This window comes from Peromyscus maniculatus, chromosome 21, assembly GCF_049852395.1.
Source record: "Peromyscus maniculatus bairdii isolate BWxNUB_F1_BW_parent chromosome 21, HU_Pman_BW_mat_3.1, whole genome shotgun sequence".
Classification (NCBI taxonomy): Eukaryota; Metazoa; Chordata; class Mammalia; order Rodentia; family Cricetidae; genus Peromyscus; species Peromyscus maniculatus.
This window is the reverse complement of record NC_134872.1, coordinates 69,461,692-69,483,183: the sequence shown is the minus strand read 5'-3', so window position 1 is coordinate 69,483,183 and position 21,492 is coordinate 69,461,692.

Below are 21,492 nucleotides of genomic sequence, written 5' to 3'. Positions count from 1 at the left end.
TGCGGGAAGAACTTTCCATGGGTGTGAATACTGGGGAAGTGTGGTTAGTAGGAGCTTCTGATGTGTTTCCCACACCTCTGCCCTTTCCTTAGTAATAAGAGTCCTTATTATTATCAGGGGACATGGTCACACAGAGCAAATGGACAAAGGACTCAAGCGGAAGTGGCGTATGTGACTTCTGGGTAGTGTGTGGTATATCTATTTTTATCTAAATAATTGTCACCAAACTTGCTGTAAAACAGCAGTTTACTCCCTCACCCAGTTTCTGAGAGGTAGGACTTGGGTGTAGCTAAACTGGGAAATTTTGGTTTGGAGTCTCTCATGAGACTTCAGTTAGGGTACTAATAAGTGCACATGATATGCAAGTTCACCAGGACTGGGTCAATTCAGATGCTCACTCCCATGGCTGTTTGATGGTGGTGTGTGTGCAGGAAGCCTTAGTTCTTCACCATGTAGACCTTTTCACAGGGCTTCTCCAGCTCCTGCCACTACAGATATGTTCCACCAAACTGAGTAAAAGTGTCTGCATGTACGGGGCTTGGGATAGGAAGAGAGAGCAAAATGTCTTTTATGACCAGGCCTTTGAAGTTACATATAACATCTTCTCTGGACATTTGGTCACATAGAGTGACATCATAGTTGGAGTGGAATTACACAGGGTATAAGTGACAGAAAGCGGGGACCTGAGGGACCATCTTGGAGCTGTCTACGCCGGTGACTCTAATAAAAAAGGCATGTTTCTTCTTATTTTGAGCATCGTATATTCTTTAATATTTTAGGCACTTGTGAGCATTAAGGCTTACAAATCAAACTCTATCTAAAAGGGTCTCTGCAGTGTAGCTAGACTCAAGTTTGTTTATTCTTTATTCTCATTAGGAAGAGGGAAAAAGTCATTTGTTCAAAGTAGAAACAGTTATGACAATATTTACTGAGAATTCTGTTCTCTAACCTGCTAGGAGGGTTGTTGGATTGTTTGAAAACACTTTAGAGAACATGGCCTGGAACAGAAACACTGCTGTCTTATTCATATTCACTGCAGAAATAATTACAGATCGTTGTTAGCACACTCATCTTTTTATAAACAGACTATAAAAGGGAGAGTGTGAGCTGCACATGGTATGAGCGTGGGTTCCCCTGCTGACCAACTCTGGTGTTGTGTTCCTGCTGTACCCATGCCACAGCTTATCTTCAATATACCCAATATGTGTGTAATTGAAAAAAGAGAAAGCCACATTCCATGTAAATGTTTGGGCCACTGTAAACTTGGAACATTTATTCTGACTATAAACAGCATCGGTTGTCAGTCAGAGATGAAGGAGCTCAGATACCAGTTTGTCCTTCTGTTCATGTATCTTTCTGTTTTGTAAAAGGCTATAAAGTGAATTTGATGTTTAACATACAAAGTGTTACTGTGTATAAGAGGCACAAGGCTCATAGTAAGTTTGATAAATGCAATTATTAATAGTAAGATTCTTTAGATTTTTTAAGTATTAGTAGCTTTGGTGAATAACTAGAATGTCTTCTTACAAAACCTCTTTAAGACAATTGTGTGTGTGTGTGTGTGTGTGCGTGCGCGCACACGTGTGTGCATGTGTGCATGTGCATTTACATGTGTATCTAAGGCTTAGGGTATTAAGGTATTAGATGTGTTAGAATTAAGAAAGCACATATCCCCCTTAGATGTCTCATAATGGAAAATTTCTAGAAACCATTTCTCTATCTGTTTACCCAGCTAGTCAATTATTTATACAACATTTAAAAAAAAGATTCATTATGTGTCAAGTATTTAAAATGCAAAAATGGAGTTATGTTAGTTTTCCACCTGCAGGGTTTTCATGCTCTTAATGAAGAGAGGCATGGACAAACTGCCAAGTCCAAGTGACAGTTACTATATTTGTGATGCATCTGTTACTGGCTGATTGTGGCAGGAGAGATTTGCTGAGGAAGAAGCGTGAGATCCATTCAGAGGATCTGAAAGGGTTGATGCTTCATCTACATCTTAAGACCTGAATGATTTCTTGGGTTACCAAAGAAAGAGCTGGGAGTGTTATGGAGAGGCAGGATGTTCTGGGCAAAGACAGAAGAGAGAAAGGAATGGAAGAACTTGATCTATGCTGAGGAACCACCTCAGCTTGGCAGGACAGGAGGCTGATGGTAGACAGCAGCCATTGCAAGGCTGGAAAGACAAGCTGGATGGATCTTGAAGATGGTCATGTGCTGTAGATGATTGTGGGGATGGATGTGTGTTTCTCCTGAGGATGTCAGTGAGCCACCAGAAGATTGTTTTTTTAAATAGAGAAACCATCAAATTGGCATTTAGACCCTAGCAACAGTGTGGAACCTAGATGGGGAGGATGAGAAGGGGACAGGAGAGAAGTGGTGGAAGATGTGGCAGTCATCTAGAGAGGAGAGCCAAACTGAGACCATCCTGGAGGGCAGAGAAAGATCTTACTGGCTTGTGAGTGTGACTCACAAGGCTCATGGTAAGCATTTGGTAGGAGGCATTATTAAGGCATTGAGAGACAGCTGTGGGAAAGGAGGAAGGCCTCTGAAGGACAGAAGACTCACAGTTCCAGGGTACAGCCCATCATGGCGGGCAGGTCATGGTAGCAGGAGCTTGAAGAATCTGGTGACATTGCATTCATAGTCAGGAAGCAAATGGAAATAAGTGTTATTGCTCATTTGGCTTTCTCCTTTTTTATATAGACCAGGACTCAAGTCTAGAGAATGGTCCTATCCTCTCTTATGGTGTGGCTTCCCAACACAACCAATCAAGTCAAGAAAACTCCTCAGCGGAGACTGACCTATTTCTAAGTCATCCCTCCTAGGCTTGTCTCCCAGGCGATTCCAGGTCCCATCAAGTTCACCATCAACATTAGCCATTGCAGAGGCTCTGCATCTGCAGCTGGAGACTTTCAGGCCATTTCTACCAGCAAGTGGCAGCATGAGCAGAGCCCTGAAGTCTGCCCTGAATGGAGCAGGCTCTAGACAGAACTCTAAAACCAGGCAAGTCTGTCTGTGACATCTTACCACACCTTCCGACCCTAAAGACAGGCGCTTAGCAAGTGCTGCTTTTACCTAACACATCTACCATTTCAGTCTGACCTGCTACTGCTTTCTGTATTTATTTTGCATGCCCAATACACAAGACAGTGCTCAGCTGATGAATATGTCATCCTATTTCATGCATTTATCATTCTTTTCTTACAGTTTTAAAGGGTTCCTACTTGTCTTCGCTTTCAAATTCTTTTCCCACTTGTTATGTTCATCACCATTCCACTCAGTCACCACCTCCTCCAGGAAGGAAGTCTGCCTGGATTTCCCATCATTTTCAAATAGCTTCTTCATAAGCAGAGAGCAAGACGGATTTCATATCATCCCAGGTCAGTATTTATACATCGTACATATTATAACCTTATTATTTTATATAAACAAAATTTATTGTTGACTATTTACAACATACCCGTAAATAATTAACTTGTGGATATTAGTTGCAGTACACTATAGTTATTTTTATACTTCTTTCTTCAACAAACAATGTAATTTTTAAATCATTTTTTTGTGTTATAAATTTGTAGCTCTGCCATCCCTTATAGACACACACAGTATTTTTAAAATTATATGTATTCATTATAGTCAAGGATTCTTGAGTCATACTTATTTTCCCAAACAGGATCTCACTTCCTGCATTCCTTAGGCTGCCTCACATTGGTGGGCTTAAGCAATCTTCCAGCCTCAGCCTCCAGAGTGGCTGAGACTGCAGGCATGTACCTCTAGTCCTGGGATTTGCTCCGTTAATTTGTAGATGTACTTCGCTGTCTTTTCCTTGCTAGCAAGGGCTGTTTGGTTGGGAGGCAATTCTCCGTGGACTGCTTGTTTCTAGAGCACCGAGTACAGAGACACTGGTACTCTTTGCCGAACTGTCTTTGTGAAAATATGTTTACACAAATAGCCCTGGAAGGTAGTCTCTTACTATAGCGAAGGACTGGCATGGTTATCATCCTGTAGAATAAGAAAAGGGTCCTCTTCCAGAGCAGATGATATTCAGCAATATTGATTCAAGTCCTTTTTAAAAGATGTTAAGCCCTTCCCCGGGTTAGAAGGACTTGCCTGTGACCCAAACCTCATGGGACTTGGAGAATGAGTTGAACTTTGTGAATATGAAGTTCACATTTGCCACACTGTAACAGCCTGTTGTTTCTTTTTATTTTATTTTACAATACAATAAAATAAAAAGAAACAACAGTTTCTGAAAACAACAGTTTTCAGTTCTACATATCAGCCATGGATTCCCTTGTTCTCGCCCCTCCTGCTCCCCTCCCCTTCCCCCCCAGCCCATCCCCCATTCCCACCTCCTCCAGGGCAAAGCCTCCCCCAAGGACTGAGATCAACCTGGTAGACTCAGTCCAGGCAGGTCCAGTCCCCTCCTCCCAGGCCGAGCCTAGCGACCCTGCATAAGCCCCAGGTTTCAAACAGCCAACTCATGCAATGAGCACAGGACCCGGTCCCTCTGCCTGGATCAGAGCCCATTGTTTCTGACTTCATAAGTGTAGCTTTCTGACAAACACTCTTGAAATGATGGCACGCTCACTCCTCAGCTTCCAAGTGGCTCACGTCTCGAACTCTGTACCTCTTCTCCATGGTTTACCCCTCAGAACTTACTGCTATTGTTGCTGTTTTTAAAAGTTACTTAGTAATATTTACTAAGTGTTATTGGCTAAATCTTTTGGGACGATCTAAACTTTTTTTTTTTACTTCTTATTATTGTGTATGGATGATGTATGTGAGGGGTGTGTGAGCCACAGCATGTACCTATGGAGGTCAGAGGACTTTTCAGGAGTTGGTTCTCACCTTCTGCTGTATGTTCTTCAGGCTCAACTCCAGCCATCAGACTTGCATGGCTACTGGGCCACCTGGTCTAAGTCTCACTTGCACAATTTCTCTTAGTAGTTGCATAATCTTGAGTAGAAGCTGAGTCCCTAAGTTTATAGACGCCATGCACTAACTTCAAATGAATAAATTGCTAAGGTTACATTATCGGGAAGTAGTGGAGTTGGTGGGTGGTCAAACCCAAGTGTGGATACTCCAGACTGTTGCCTGACACCTCACTGCATGAGCACAATGTAGAAATCTTCCTAAAACCTACAAAACGATAGCTGGACCGATTCTCTAATGAAAATGAGCACATTCTTCAGTTCATTTGGGAATAGGAGATATTCTGGAGTAAGGAAGCCTTCCTTACCCTCCACAAATACCAGCACAGGCAGAGGGGAGGAGAATGTCTGCCTTAGACAGTCCTTGCTCTCAAGGGCTGGGTAGTCTTGTTCCAGAGGTGAGATTTACCCCTAGGAAGCAATTAGGTATGACAGCAATTAGGTTCTACATTGAGTGGCTGAAGCAGCAGGTAGAATGAATTGCTAGTTGAGGGAGGCACATGAGCAAGACTTGTATTCACTGGAGGAGAGTTCAAGGCAGGGCTTGAACAGGGCCCAGAGACTGGGAAAATGATGTTAAAAAAAACCCTAAGGAAAAGATCCTAGGAGAAAGCAATGTTCTTGCTTTTTGTCTCTGGAACATCTTCCTATGTTTTTATGCAGGTAGGAAAAGAAGAGTTTTGTATCTTCTTTAAAAAAAAAAATCATAACACACACACACACACACACACACACACACACACACACACACACACACACACACACACACCCCACAGCACAGAGAAACAAAACCCCACCACGATACCTTCTCATTTCCACTTGACTCGCAGCCTGTGCACCTTCATCCTGGCGGCGCCGATGCTGCCACAGGCTCCTGGCATTCCTAACTTGATGGGATCCCCGCAGAGCAGTCTACTTCAGCCTACCTTTTTTAGACCACTTGAAAGTTTTTCAATTTATTCGGCGGAATATATCAGCCTGTCAGCTCTGGAGAGCTGATGCCTGCAGAAGATATATCTTTCCTCTGCAGGTGGCACTGGCTGCCAATTTTTCTTGGGTTGGGAGCTCTTGTTCGGAAGCAGCCCTCTGCGGTTTGAACACCAGTCACATTAGAGTTGATCTCCCTTCCCATCTCCTGCTCTATCTGGGTAATGGCTAACCTGCTGTGTGTGAGCCGAGAGAGATGCCTATTGTGTTATTCCTTTGCTTTGTGATTAGCAAATTACTTTTTGCTTAAACTGGGTCAGCCCATTGCTTTTTTTTTTGCCCCCTTTCTTCTTGCCTCAGCAATTTATCTGTCTCTATCATTTCCTAGATGTTGCTATCAATGTCACTTTGCTTCAGATGCTGTGTCCCTTGAGTCCTTGGAGTCCCTGCTATCTGTTTTTCCTTTGATTATCTGCCGTCCACTGTGCAGAATGGCTTCTGGCTCCTCCCGCTGCCTGTCATTAGGTGAGCAATCCAGCTCAGCTGAAGGCCTTCCTTGCTGAACTTTAGGGAGCAGGCACATCAGTTTCCTCTGGGGTTGCCTGAGCCCTCTGGAAGGCTCACTATTTACCCCTGGTAATGTAGGACAGAGGTTAAGGCAAAATATACCCACTGCTGTTAGATTTATTCAGTGGACTCTAGTGGTATTAACTTGAAAAGTAGTCACAACCGAGGGAAGGCCTCTTCTGTGTCTAGGGCTTCTTTTCTCTTCCTATTCTCCACTCTTTTGAATGTGAATTTCTTGTTTATTTCCCCTCTTCAGCATGTTACTGGGAGATTGTTTAACATCAATCACATGAATTATAATGGAGTCCCTTTTCTTTTTATAAAGTGTTTTATTTTTATTTTTAACTTATGTGTCTGTGGGTGTCTATGGCAGGTGTCCATGGGTACCCACAGAGGCCATAAGAAGATGTAAGATCTCCTGGATCTGGGGTTATAGGCAATTGTGAGCTGTCCATCTTGACTGCTAGAAACTGAACTTACATCTTCTGGAAGAACAATATGTGCCTTTAATCACCAAGCAATCTCTTTTGTTCCTCAAACTGATTCTTGAAGTATACTAAATTCTAGTAATGGAGAGGTTTGAAGAGTCACTGAGTTTGAAGGAGGAGCCTTCAGAGACAGATGGGTTTTCATGCTATTTATGGGTGTCTTATAAAATAGGCAGGGGGAAAATCTGGCTTCTGGGCACCCGGTCTGTTTCTTAACAAATAGCAGTATTAATGAGGGTTGTACACTATTAATAAAACAGCTTAGGAAAAGACTAGAGAATTATGGTAGCTAATGGTCTGAAGAGCATTTACCATAAACCTGATTTTATGACACATTTTGGAAGAGTGCTCTGAGCATAAATATTCACTCTCTAATGACACATTGCTCATAAAGTCTGTTCCCAGGAACGTCTTTAGACTACCTTCTAAAATTACAGAAGACAAGAAAGGATAGCTTTCATGGACAGGGCAGTTCCTGTAGGCTTTTGCTATCATTGAAATAGGAACCCTCAATCAAATTATTTCAACTAAAGGTTTACCCTTAGGAAAACTCCTAATAAAATGTTAAGGTCAACTCACTAAGAATACTTAAACTCTATGAAAGAATGAGATATTCAATCAGTTGGTAAGTGTCATGTTTCTGGATTTAATTTTCCACTTCTAGAATTATGGTGTTCAGTCTTCCAGTGCCATCATGTTTAACTTAAACATGGCAGCATTTCTCTTTTTCTTTTGTTCATAGACGTTAGCTGACTCTTCCCCAGAGATGCTGTTATTGGTAAAAACTCCTCTACTCACTTCAAGCACAGCAGACAAGGTCATCACTTCAAACAGAGCTAGTAAAACTACCGCAGAAATATTTCCCTCCTAACAATTTCATCGGGAATATTCAATTTTACTTTTAATTTTTGACTGTGTTGGGAATCAACAACCCAGAATAGGCTAGGTAAACATTCTATTATGGAGTTTTACTGCTCCAGATAGTCCTGGTTGTCCTTAAACCAGGAACAGAGAGGACAATGTCAGTGTATTGAAGCTCATGGAACTATCTCTCACAGTTCTCAAGAGTAAGTCTCATTGGTTTGAACTCGGCGATGAAGAAATCCTATGATGATTTGAAGATAATAGAGACATTTAAATATTTTAAACTTCCTGGAACTCAGATCTTCAGAGTGGAGCTTTATTAATGTGATTATTGTTAGTTTTGTGTGTGTCCACAAAACGTAAGGCACACTCAAGTACAAAAGCAAGAAAATGTATCCAATGGTATATGTACATTCATGTGGGCTTCTTGATATTTTATGTAATAACTTTTTGTCACTTTTTAGGTCAGTGGTTTATAAATTACTTTTTTAATGTGTCTCTTGGTAAAATATTTTTAGCATGTATTCCCTAAATACTTTTATGTCTGTTTATTTATGTCTTAAGTAGAGTTATTAATATACTAATGTGATATATATATATATATATCATAAAATGTAGCCTAAAATAAATAAATGAAATTTGTTGTTCGAATCTTAAATGGTGTTATAATAAAAAAACCCAGAGTCAGATATTGGGGTAAAAGCTGAAAAGATCATAGAAACAGAACAAGCCAGCCATGTTCTTACCTCTACGAAATCCTCAGCCTCAAGACAGTGAGTTCCTATGTCCTCCTGCCTTCTAGACCTTATTCTGCCCTGCCATCTTACTTCCTGGGATTAAAGGCATGTGTGCTTCCCAAGCAAAGATATGAGATCTCAAGTGTTGTGATTAAAGGTGTGTGCCACCATGCCAACTTTGTTCCCAGTGTGACCTTGAACTCACAGAGATCTGGATGGATCTTTGCCTCCCAAGTGATAGGATTAAGGGTGTGTGCCATCACTGTCTAGCCTCTATGTCTAATATAGTGGCTGGCTCTGTCCTCCAGTTCCCAGATAAGTTTTATTGGGGTGCACAATATAGCACCACAAAAATTTAAATGTCTCACATCAATGAAAACTTCAAAGAGTTAAGAAAAAGGTAATTACTAATCAAAGGTAATTACTTCCTTCAGTGTGGGCTATGATGTGGGAGCATAAGCTAAACAAACCCTTCCCTCCCCAACTGGCTTCGTTATGGTGTCTCATCACAGCAGCAGTAACCCTAACTAGGACGAGGTCATTTTGGAGAATGAGAGCATCTAAAACAAATCTTCTGAGATGGCCTACTTTTAGACTGATTAAAAAAATTGCTTGTATGTAAATGTGGGAGTCACTATACTACATAGCTTTAGAATGAATCATTTCATAAATACTTCTTTAAAAACTGAGTACAGTCGGCGGTGGTGGCACACGCCTTTAATCCCAGCACTTGGGAGGCAGAGGCAGGAGGATCTCTGTGAGTTCGAGGCCAGCTTCGTCTACAAAGCGAGTTCCAGGAAAGGCTCAAAGCTACACAGAGAAACTCTGTCTTGAAAAACCAATAAATAAATAAATAAATAAAATAAAATAAAGTAAAAACTGAGTACAATACATTTCACACAGGGGAAGGTTTTCCTAACCCAGCCACAAATACAGATGTTTATCTTTTTCCCTTTAAGTATTTTATATACCCTCCTGGCTTTTAAAGGGAAATGTGTGATGAAGACCACAGCTTTTTCCTACAGATAGAACAAGTTTCTCCCAGTGTTATATGCGGGAACCATTGCTAGAAGAATCATCTTCCGATCGTGATTTACTAACGTTTGAGGTATGTCACCGCTCTTGCAGTGGATTGGTCTAAAAGGGACTAACATCCAGAGTGTGACTTCTGAAGTTTGTTAAAAAGTTTTACCCGTTCTCTTTCTGTGTCACGGTGTGAAGTCAGCATGAGTATTTGGGGATAGGTACAATAAAACTCTCATCCTCCAAAGATTCTGATGATAAATCACTTTCTTCTCTCTGGCTTATGAGTTCTAGACACTGGTTGTTAGATGTATTCTATTCACGTATTATATATCCCTCAGACATCAAGCAGATTTTGAATTCCCTTGTAGTGTGAGAGGCACATCTTTTTATTTTTATTTGTCAAAGTGCTGTTCAGCTTTTGTTCCTCTGGCATTAAAAAATGTAACAAAATCTATTAATGCTTTCTTTGACCTTCCAGCAGATGAAGGTAAGGAAATAAACTTTTTTTCTCCCCCAAAATCAATTCAAATTATTCTTATGAAAGCGCTGAGTGAACCGCCATGTGATGAGAAGGAACACTTGGCTTTCTTGAGATGAAGCTTAATAAATAGGCTGATGCTGATATTGATCAGTAGTGAAATTTAGAGTTGTCTATGAATCTTCATTGTGGATGCTGTTGGAAATAGAGAAGAAATTAAAACCAAAAGTGTTACAAAGGCTTCCTATCTTTAGATAATGTTTCTTTGTACTTTAGTTTACAGTTTTCCTAGGTAGGGTCTCTTCAGTATTAATGGTTAAACCAGTGACTTCCAAACATTATTGACTGTCAAAATCATGATGGACAGGGATAGAAATCAATCATTTAACAATCTCTGTGGGACTCTAGCAGTAAGTCAGAGTTGGATATAACTAGGGAGCTGGTCAAGTTTCTAGGTTACTATAGCAATTAGAAAGAGAAGAAGCAGACTGAAAGGCAGAATTTCAGGCAATCCAAGCATTGGGACAGTAGAGAATATTTCCTTCACTGTGCCTGCTTACTGTGAAATTCTAGCTGAAGTGAGTGACTTCATCCCTAGGTGACAAAGCCTGTCAGGGTTCGTGTGAGAGTGTTGTGAGAGGACAGTCGGAAAGAGGACCAGAGGAAAGGCATCCTTTCTGATCTGCATGAATTGTAGAAACACAAGAAAGTCAGTTAACAGGGAAACAAAAGTGCCTTCTTCCCACAAACCCTGTTGTAAAAGAGAATTGCTTTGATTTAGGGAGATCAGCCCAGGCCGGGGATATTGGTAATTTCCTTGGATTTGTCCAGCGGGACTATAGTTGCTTGAGGGGAAAATAACCCTCAGCCCAGTGTCATAACTTAGCCTAACACAACTGGGATGGTGTAAGCTGGAGACAAGTCCAGTCAGACACACAGCGAGAAGCAAAACTGAGAAGTTAGCACTCACGTCAGTAAAAATTAGTATCTAAGAGATTCCAAAGTGAGGCTGTGAGCTACCGCATACAGAAAAGAAATGCAAAATAACAAGTTCAAGAACACTCTTAGAGTTTAGTGGGACATAAGATTTGTAAGGGTTTCCTGTGTTGGGCTATGTGGAAGTGAGGTCTTGAATAGATGGGAGGTCCTTCAACCACAAGAGTCCACGTTGTGGAAGCCTATAAAATGCAGAGGTCGAAGAAGGACGGTTGTCTGAACTGTCAATGGGACGGAAATGGGAGTGTCTAGTGAAGGCAATGTCCAGGAGCTCAAAAAATCTCCATGAGGAAGAGTCAGTCACTATTGAAGACCATCTCCTGAAAAACCCTTTACCAGACAGCAGTGGTATCTGCCACTGTCCATATCCTTCCCCTTAGTCCTGTCCCCTGCAGGTCCTGGGGAGTTTTAAATCTTACTTAATAAAGTAGTAGAGGAAAAAGAGTAGAGTTGAACCCAGAGTGTGAGAAAGGGCATGCTGCCCACCTCTTCCATGACAAGTGGGCAGCCTAGGCTCAAGGAAGTGGAGGAGAGAAGCAAAACCATATTTTGTGTTTTTATTATTAAATGAACTAGCATAATTTATCCCACTGGGATTGTTTATAAAGACATTGCTACTTGCCTTTTTGGTGGTGGTGGGTGTTAAAAACAAATGAAAAAATCAAAGATAAGACATAAGAACAGACGTATTTTAATTTGTTCAGTGTAGCAATTTTAAATAGAAGAGTTTGTAGAAACATCTGTGTACCCTGGGTGAGATGTGGAGAGGCAGAAGCCTGGTGAGACCTGGAGTCACAAAGTAGCAATGTTCTGGACTTACTACAGGCTGGTGGGTAAGTTCAAGGACTTCTGTTCTGAAAGCCAGTGTGACAACTCTGTCTCCAAGAGGCAAAATAAAATGGCCAAAATATGGACTTAGGCAGTGCACGAGTATATGATCGCCCTGCAGGAATGATGGAGGTCCTTTCCCTGGACAAGGCTGCTTTTTTTGCCATGTCTCTCCTTTTTCACCTGATGCTACCCTCGAGGGCAAAGGATGGCTGGAGAGACATTTACAACTTTTTGGAGTCATATAAACAAAGGCTGATTCATCTAAAAAGCTTAAATTAACAGGTCAAAGTAAGATTTTGAATGTTTCCGTGGTGTTCTGGTTTCTGATGGTAGAAATGTCAGTGAAGTGTGTAGTTACTGAAAAGGTCACCGCAGGGCAGATGGGGAAACACATGTGGCATAGTCTGAGGGAATCCAGGAGAGCGTTGTGAGGATGAAGAGCAATCCCATAACTTCTGTGGGTTATTTCATTCACTAATTTTAGGACAGTACTGAGGATCTTACATCACTGTGCTTTTTCAATCAAGAAGGATCTTGTAAGGAAGGAAAAAGATTGACTTGGTTTTGAGGGTAGGAGTTATAGAATGGCTGGTATAGGAAAAGCAGATGGTCATTACTAAGTGTTCTCTGACTTTCTCCTGTCCTCTTCTACTATCTCTCTCATCTATCTGTCTGTCTGTCTGTCTGTCTGTCTGTCTGTCTACTTATTGAAATAAGGTTTTACTGTTAACCCAGGTTAGCTTCGAACTCGGGACCTCCCTGCATCAGCCTCTCAGTGGGGCACAGGCGTGTGCACCGCCACACCGGGCCTATTTTCTCCTCTTTTCCTCCAGTACTTGCCATAGAAACCAGGCTTTCTTTTCTCCAAGGGAAACCATAACAACTAGAATTTTTCTTTAAAACCAGTCATAAAAATCCAGCAATATTATTCCAGCATTCTCCCCACCTGTGTAAGAGCTGGCCATAAAAAGAATCCCTTCTCTATGATAGTAGATAGCATGCTCTCTTTCCAGATGGAGTCGTGTTCTGTATGTGGAAGAGAGGAAAGATGCCCCCAAAGTATTTTTGCAGTCTCTTGTTAGAAGGTTGGATCCTTTTTGTTCAGCTGCATTGCAATAAGTGGTTGATCTAAGCACCCAACCCAGTTTTCCCAGGCTCTTTGGGTCTTCACTGTGAAAGCTCCCATGTCATGAAAAACTATGAGCAAATAAATGAGTTTATTACTCTCTTTCACTAACCTGTCTTTTGTTATAGGAGTGTTGGCCACCATTATTAGGATGAAGGGTGGGGAGCATCATATCTTTTTGCCCCCATTAATTGAAAACCCTGGTTTTTCTAGCCTTTGATCTGATGTAATGGGTTTTTGGGCCTCAGCATCTTATTCAATCTCATCTCTTCTATGTGCTTACTTAGCAAGCCTGTTGAGAGGACCCCCATCCCCAAACCCTCACATAGCAACCAACCAACAAAACAAAACACCCAATACCACCAAAATAAAGGAATCTCTGAGATCCAGCCATCAAAACACAATCGCACAGTATATTTTGCCATGGTTGTTGTGAAGGGGGGAAGGCTATGAAGACAGTGAGAAGCTCCCAGAATCAATTCTGAGGCTCTTCCCGTTCTTCCATGAGCTTTCAGAGGATAGAAGCTAGTGGCACATAGGGACTGAGAGCATGCTCAGACACTGTTACTCCAAAGGGAATCTGAGAGTTCTTGCATCTATTTTTTCACTTGACTTCTTCTTGCATAGGTTTTGGAGGGAGAAGATGAGGACAGACACAACTTGTGTGGTCAAAAACAAGATCCATGTGTTAGGAGGGTGTTTTAAGCTAAAAGAGGTCGTTTTCAGCAATCTGTCTAAGCAAAGGGCAGATAGGTACCATCCATGGTAGCAGGGGCTGGAGAGATGGTGTGGTGGTTAAGAATGACTGTTCTTCCAGAGGACTCACTTTTGATCCCCAGCACCCACATGGCAGCTCCAAACTGTCTGTGACCCCAGTTTTTAGGGGATATGATGTTTTCTTCTGTCCTCTATGGGCACCAGGCATATCCATGGGTCACAGACATACATGCAGACAAAATAGCTATCTGTATACAAAAATTAATAACAAAATTGTCTATGGTAGCATTAAGCTTGCAGAAGAATATATACAGGAGTTGCCTACAGTTTTGAGATGCTTGATGTGGGGGCTCAGAACCAAACTTTGTTCTTCTACAATAACAGTAAATTCTCTTAACCACTGTGAACTACCTCTCTAAGACACTTCTTATACATTCTTGTTGCAACAGATTGTGTTTCCAAAGTGGGGTCAATCTCCCACCCTACCTGCTTCTACAATGTTACTTTACTACAGCCTTACGAAGGAGTGGAATCCATTTCTCATTCGCTGGCATCTCAGTTGTGCAGTGTTCACGGCTCTTTATAGGAATGACCTCACTCAAGCGTTACCCCAGCTAGACAAAGAAGTGCCACTGTCACCCTCACATCATAAATGAGAAGATAATCAAGGTAACACAGTAACAGTGTTACTAGGAGTAACATTCATACAGTGAGAAGTGCAGTAGATACAACTGAACTGTTCATGCACAGAAAACACCCAGGAAATGCTATTCGTATTTGAAATGTTTTATTTTTGCACTTTTAAGGTTTACATTTTTCTTTCTTATTTTTACATAAAAAGGAGAAGCCTCAGAATGAATTCAAAAACATTTTCCCATCTTTCCTAATTCTTTTAAAAATGAGTGATTTTATTTTAATTATGTGTATTTGTGTGATTCTGTGTGTGGCTGTGTGCACATGAAGGCAATGTCTGTATAGGCTAGGTGAGGAGTCCCATCCCCTGGAGCTGGAGTTATAGGTGGTTGTGAGCCACCTAGCATGTGCTGGGGACAGAATTCAAGTTCCCTGTGTGAGCATCACACATCTTTCAGTCTGATCTTTATCTTTTCTAATTCTTAAGTATATATTCCCATTTTTTTCTAAATAATCTTTCTCCTTTCATCTTATACATTTAGTCTTTTTAAATTTTAATCCATAGTGTTTGTTTCTAGACTTTGTATATAATCTTTCATTTACAACTCTAAAATTCACATTAGAAAAAATCCTAAGACCTCTCTCTCTCTCTCTCTCTCTCTCTCTCTCTCTCTCTCTCTCTCTCTCTCTCTCTCTCTGTATCTCTCTGTCTCTGGCTCTCTTCCTCTCCCTCCCCCTTCTACCGTGCTAAGTATTAAACAGAGGACTTTATGTACATAAGTCAGGTGCTCTACTGGTTGTATACACCTCCAATAGCTAACCCTTTATTTTATAAATTAACATAATTCTTTCACAGTGACTTCTCAACTCAAATCCAATCTCGTAATTTTAGCTCTTGATACTTAATTCCATTGTATCTGATTGTCAATATGTTCATATGTTCATAGCCCCCTCCCCCTAATTCCTTCTAGTTTTCATGTGGATTCGTTTCCTGCTGAGTTGAACCTAGGCCACCACTCATGCTCTGTGGTGTTTCATTAATGCATCATCTCATGTGGTTTTTGAAATGTGGTATGTATGATTTAAAAATATTTTTTTAGGCTAGTGTATGGTTTCATCAGATATCTTCATATGTATATGATCTACTTTGTTCTTATTCATTGGTTTTCCCCACTGCTCTCCTCTGGGCTGCCCCTCTTTCCAGCCAGTCCCCCTTTCCCCCACCTAGATTTTCTGCCTTCTTATCACTTGTTTCGCATCATCTTATTTCCTACCTCCCTTAAGAATGTTTTTTTTGTTTCTTGCAATCCTCTTCCTAGTTTCAACACACTATGTTTATGTTACCATGGTTCTGCATATGAGAGAAAACATGGTATTTATTTTTCTGGAATCTGGCTTATTTTGCTTAACATAAGGATTTGCATTTGCAAATATTTTCTTTTCTTTCAAAGGTCATCAGCTTATTTTTGTCATGTTGCATAAATTGCACCATGTATGTATACCACAGTGTTTTATCTATTCACTTGTGGGTAGACATCTTGGCAGGTTCAATCAGATATGGAAGTGCAAGTATTGCTGTGGAAGCTGATCTAGAATCCTTTGGTATGTACCCAAGAGTGATATTGCTGGATCATGTAGTACTATTTTTAGTCTTTTGAGGAACCTCCACACCAATTCTCATAGTTGCTGCACAAGTTCAAATCCTCACCAAAAATGAACCAGTTGTCCTCTTTCAACACGTTCTCGAAACAGCATTTGTTATCATTTCTTTTTCATGATAGATATCTCTACTGGAGTGAGATATAATCTCAAAGTAGTTTTGATTTGCATTTGCCTGATTGCTAAAGGTCTTGAACACTTTTTTAAGCATTTATTGAGCATTTGTATTTCTTCTTTTAAGAATTGTCTATTCAGTGCAGTACTTATTGACTGGATGATTTGTAAGTGTGTGGGGTTTTTTTTGGTGTTCAATTTTTACAGTTCTTTTATACATGTTAGGTTTAATGCCTTGTCTGATATGTTGGTGAAGATTCTTTCCCATTCTGTAGTCTGCCTCTAATGATTATTCCCTTGCTGTGCAGAAGCCTTTTAATTTCATTTAATCCCATTTGTCAGTTCTTGAGATTACTTCCTATGCTATTGAAGTCCTTTGCAGAAAGTCTTTGCCTACCTCTGTGTTCTTTTTCAAAGCATTTATTTTTTGCTCCTAGTATTTTACCTCTCTACATTCATTTTACCTGTGAACTACTATGTCCCCTCCCAAAAGAACTTTTCCATTTTTTTTGCTTTCTCTCATGCTATGAGTTAAAGGCACAAAACAAAAGGTTTGAAGCTAGGTTCTGCAAAGGAGAGGGGATATGTGTATTTTTATTTCTGGGCCAAGTTACCTCAGTACACTTTTTCCAAGATATATTTATTTATCTGCAAAATTCATAATTTTATTTTTATCCCCATCTTAATAATACCATATTGTATATATTATATACCACATTTTCCCCATCTGCTCATCTATTGTTGGACCTCTAGACTGATTATACTTCCTAGCCATTGAGAATAGAGTAGCTATGACCATGGATATGCAAGTATCCTTGTAGTAGGATATAAAGTCCTCTGGGAATATGCCTGGTCGTGGTATGACTGGGTCACATGGTAGGTCTTTTTCTAGCTTGATTGTTTTGAGAAATCTCCAGACTTATTTCCAAAGTGGCTGCATAAACAGTGTATAAGAGTATTTCAGTTAGCATTTCTATTACTGTGAAGAGACACCATGATCATGGCAACTCTTATAAAGGAAAACATTTAATTGGGTGGCGTACAGTTCAGAGGCTCAGTTCATTATCATCAGGGTGGTACATGGTGGCATGCAGACAGACATGGTGCTGGAGAGGTTGCTGAGAGTTCTACATCTTGCACACGCAACAGGAAGTGGTTTGTCTCATTGGGTGTGACTTGAGTATATATGAGACCTCAGCGCACACTTTCACAGCGACATACTTCTTCCAACAAGGCCACACCTCCTAATAGTGCCACTTCCTTTGGGGCCATTTTCTTTTAAACAACCACATTCCACTCCCTGGCCCCAAAGGCTTGTAGCCATATCATACTTCAAAAATGCATTTAGTCTAACTTAAAAGTCCCATAGTCTGTAACAGTCTCAAACTCATTAAAAAGTTTAAAGTTCAAAGTCTCTTTTGAGATTCACGCAATATCTTAACTCTAATCCCCTGTAAAATCAACATCAAAAAGCAGATCACATACTTCCAACATATAATGGCACAGAATATACATTACCATTCCAAAATGTAGAGAAGGGAGCATAGTGAGGAAATACTGGACCAAAGCAAGACCAAAAACCATCTGGGCAAACTCCAAACTCTATATCTCCTTGTCGGATGTCAAAACACTCTTCATTAAATCCCCAACTCCTTCATATTTTTTAACTACAATACACTTCTCTCTCTTGGGCTTGGTTCTATTCCCTGTTAATAGCTCTCCTCTGTAGGTATCCCACAGCTTTGGCATCTCTAACATTTTGGGATCGCCAAGATAATCCAGGCTTCAACTTTACAGCTTCACACAATGGCCTCTTTAGGCCTCTACTCAGGGACACCCCAACACATGCCTGGCCTCAGCAGCTTTTCTTAGTCTCAGAGGCAAATTCCATAACCCCTTTCTTCTATCCTTAAAACCAGAATCATGTGGCCAAAGCTGCCAAGTTCTGCTGCCTACTGGGACTGGAACATGGTCCACTTGTTCAGTTAAATCTTCACTAGCTTTCTATTTTCTATGGTTTCCTTTACTGCCTAACCTTGGCTATCCTTGAACTTGCTTTGTAGACCAGGTTGACCTCAAACTCAGAGATCCTCCAGCCTCTGTTTTCTGAGTGCTGGAATTAAAGGCATGCACCATCACACCTGGCTCTGAGCTTTTCTTTAATCCCTTTCACAAGTTGGAAATTTAGCTGGATGGGATCTTGCCCTGAGGTCACCACTTCCTTTTTTCTTAATCTGTTTATCTGCTTGAACACAGAACTTTGTTCCATTTCACATTTTGGTGCTCCTTTTTCTCATCAAATTGTACATTTTGTATTTTTGCTTTCCCAGCTTTCTCCTTTTCATTTTAAATCTTCATCAGAGTTACCACTAATAGTTACAGAACAGAGTCTATATTAGCCTGTTTTGAGATTTCCTCTGCTAACAGAATTAATCCAAATCTCTTCACTTTAGCCTCAGGTAAACTGCTTGGACAAAAATTCTTCACCAAAATACCACAAGAAAGACTTCTAGGCAATATGCAAAAATTCTTCTCCTCTGAAACCTCTTGAGCAAGCCCCCTACGTTTCAAATCATTCTCAGTACCACTGTCTTTCATGCTTCTACTAGTATGCCCCATTAAGCAGTACTTAAAGCATTCCACTGCTTTCCTAACCCACAGTACCAAATTCCAAATTCCTCCAAATGAAAACATGGTCACAACAATACCTCAGTCCTTGGTATCAAAGTTTTGTCTTAGCTAGGATTTCTATTGCTATGAAGAGACTCCATGACCACAACAACTCTTATAAAGGGAAGCATTTAATTGGGTGGCTTACAGTTCAGAGGTTTAGTCTATTATCATCTTGATGAGACATGGCAACATGCAGGAAGACATGGTGCTGGAGAGGTAGCTGAGTGTTCTATATCTTGTGTAGGCAACAGGAAGTGGTCTGTCTTAGTGGGTGTAGCTTGAACATATATGAGACTTCCAAGCCCACCTATAGTACCACACTTCCTCCAACAAGGCCACACCCACTCCAACAAAGCCACACCTCCCAATAGTGCAACTTCCTATGAGCCTATGGGGGGCACTTACATTCAAACTGCCACAAAGAGTTTCCCTTTTACCATACCCAAGTCAGGGTCTGTTGTCATTTTTATTCTTGTTGATATCATCTTGAGTGGAATGAAATGTAATCTTAAAGGAGTTTTAATCTTCATTCTCCTGGTGACTAAGGATATTGAGCACTTATTAAAAATGTTTGCCAGTCATTTGCATTTCTTCTTTTCTGTGTTTTCTGTTCAGTTCTGCAATGTATTTTTAAATTGACTTACCTCCTTATCTTTTGAGTTCTGTTTTACCTAAGCCCCAATCCTCTGTCAGAAGAACATCTGGCAAAGATTTTTATTCCCCATTATGTGGGCTGAATCTTCACCCACTTAACTGTTTTCTTTGCTGTGCAGAAGGATCTTCACGGGAGTCCATCTGTCAATTGCTGGTCTTATTTCCAGTGCTCCCAGAGTACTGTTTAGAAAGCCTTCATCTGTGCTTTTAAGTTGAAGTGCTTCCCCACCCCCCCACACACAGTTAGTTAGTTAGTTAGAAATAATTTAACTGTAGCTGTGTAGACTTATATCTGAGTCCTCAATTCTATTCCAACGATCTAGGTGTCTATTATTTGGCCAGTATCCTACTGTTTTTATTATTATGACTTTGTAGCATAATAAAACCAGGTACTATGATACCTCCTGCAGTATTGCTTTCGTTCAGTGTTTCTTTAGCCATCAATATTTTATTTAGAAGAGCAACACTGTAACACTGTTTTAACTTTTTTTTTCTGAGACAGAGTTTCTCTGTGTAGTTTTGGTGCCTGTCCTGGATCTTGCTCTGTAGACCAGGCTGGCCTCGAACTCACAGAGATCTGCCTGCCTCTGCTAGGATTATAGGCGTGTGCCACCATTGCCTGGCTTTAACACTGTTTTGATGAGTGAAAATGATACATTGTCATGATTGTTACCATATTTATTTAACCTTTTGCTATTAATCTGTACTCTTTTCTTTCATTTACAGATTTATTCTCTGCCTTTGGTGAACTGTTAGTACCATCTTCTTAAAGACAATATCTGTGTAATTTTTAGACATCACACTATTCACATTTACTTAGATCAGAGATATTAAAAGTAATGTCTACAGAATCATCTGTGGGTTTGTTTTTTATTTTGTATTGGGTTCTCTAGCTTTATTTTGATAAAACCTAAACAGAAGTATAGACCCTGCTTATACTTAGCATTACTTACTCTTAATGTACCATTTCTTTATCTTAGAACAACACCTGCAAGGGGACTTCCAGAAGATTAAGGATACCATAGCAATTCTTCAGAATCCCTTCAGAAACCACTTTCTGACACTTTGGAAGTATGTTCATAACAGAATATCGAGATTGAAATTTCATGTCTTCTTTCCTGGCTAGCCCACCTACCTTTGAATCTGCTTACTGGGCCAAGGTAGCAAGCACATCATGATAGGAGTGTACTCTAAAGAAAACTGCTCACATCATGGTGCCCGAAGAGAAAAGAGATATGAAGGAGGTGCTATTAGCTCCTTCAAAGGCAAGCTCAATGATCTAACTTACTTTGACTGGTGCCTGAATTCCCACAGCCTCCCCGCAGTGACAAGGGTCAGGTGCCTGTGTATTTTCCACTCAGAGGCCTTGAGGGGCATTCAGGGTCTGAACTATACTACTTCTGCTTTCACTTTTGCAGAGATAGAGCTAGGGGAAAGCCTGCTGAGAAGGCAGCTCAGGAGACACATTTTCTCCCTTCCACTAGTATGATGTGGTTCTTATCACTGTTGTCCTCAGGCAAACCACACCATTTCCCTACTGTAGACTTTTAAAGCAGAAAATAGAGAAAAGTGTGGTGGTTTGAATAAAAATGGCCCCCACGATCCCATGGAGAGTGGCACTATTAGGAGATGTGGCCTTGTTAGAGTAGGTGTGGATTTGTTGGAGGAAGTGTGTCACTGGGGCAGGTTTTGAGGTCTCAAATGCTCAAGCCAGGCCCAATGTGACACAGTCTCTTCCTGCTGCATTTGAATCCAGATGTAGAACTCTCAGGTTCTTTTCCAGCACCATGTCTGCCTGAATCCCACCATGGTTCTTGCCATGACAATGGACTAAACTGCTGCACGATAAGCCAGCCCCAGTTAAATGCTTTCCTTTATAAGAATTGCCATGGTCATAGTATCTCTTCACGGCAATAAAACCCTAACTAAGACAGAGGGAATGATTTATTTGTTCTATTTCCCTCTTAATTTCTGGAAATACGTGTGACTCACTGTTGTTTTCTTCATTACTTGTTGAATACTTAGGGTTAATTAAAACATTACTTTCTATCAAAAAGACATGAGGTAG